Source organism: Galeopterus variegatus, unplaced genomic scaffold (genome assembly GCF_000696425.1).
Source record: "Galeopterus variegatus unplaced genomic scaffold, G_variegatus-3.0.2 Scaffold7137, whole genome shotgun sequence".
NCBI lineage: Eukaryota > Metazoa > Chordata > Mammalia > Dermoptera > Cynocephalidae > Galeopterus > Galeopterus variegatus.
This window is the reverse complement of record NW_007733248.1, coordinates 48,947-50,119: the sequence shown is the minus strand read 5'-3', so window position 1 is coordinate 50,119 and position 1,173 is coordinate 48,947.

The window sequence follows — 1,173 nt, the reverse complement described above, 5'->3', positions numbered from 1 at the left end:
AAAAACGTAATTAGAAATGAAGCACAGTTTTGAAAATATAATGAATCTGAAAAAGCTACATACTGTATGATTCTAACTATATGACACCCTGGAAAAACGCAAAACTATGAAGACAGTCAAAAGATCAGTGGCTTCCAAGGGTCAGGGGGAAGGGAATGTGAACAGACAGAGCAGAGAGGATTTTTAAGGCAGTGAAACCACTCTGTATGATACTATATTACTGTATACACAATTATATGTTTTTCCCAATTCATCTAATGTACACCACCACCAAGAATGATCTTTAATGCAAACTAAAGACTTTGGGTGATAATAATGTGTCAGTGGTTGAGGCTGTGCACTGTGGGGGAAAGAGGTAAAGGTGTACATGGGAGATCACTGTACAATACTGCTGTGAACCTAAAATAAAAAAACAGGTAAAGTACCAATTTAGTACTCTAAAAGTCCCATATATACATATTTATATTTCAGAAAGTTCATAAAAGATTCATAGTATCTTTTAATTCTTCTTTTTACACAAACTATTTTGATGTACTCTCATATATAAGTATATAAATGTGTGTGTATGTGTATGCAAACCAGGGTTCTTCAAAAATTAATGGAAAGATTCATATTGCCTTTTAAATCCATTTTCCCACAAACTTTTTGAAGTACCCTTGTATATGTACTTGTGTGTGTGTGTGTGTGTATATGTGCATGCATGTGTGTATATATCTATATCTATGCAGATATAGATATTAGATATCATGCTAATAAATTTGAAAACCTTGACATGTGCTTATGCATAAATGACTCAAGAAGAAAAAGAAAACATAAATGATACTGGGACCAGAAATACAATTGAAATAATAGTTGAAAAGTATTCTGCTTATAAACACCAGAGTTAAGTAGTTTTATAAGCAATTTCTACCAGATTTTAAAGTAACATGTAATTTTAACCTTATACAAAATTTTCAGAGAATAGAAAAAAAAGAGTATTTATCAACTCAGTTATGCTTTGTTTTTTTTTTTAACAATTATTTGTACCTATTGGTGGGGTACAGTGTGTTGTTTCAATACATGCACATAATGCACAATGATTCCCTTAGGATAGATAGCATAGTTTCGTATCTATTAGTCCACAATTTTTCCTTTTCTCCCCTGCATCTGGTAAATACTCTCTACTTCTTTGAC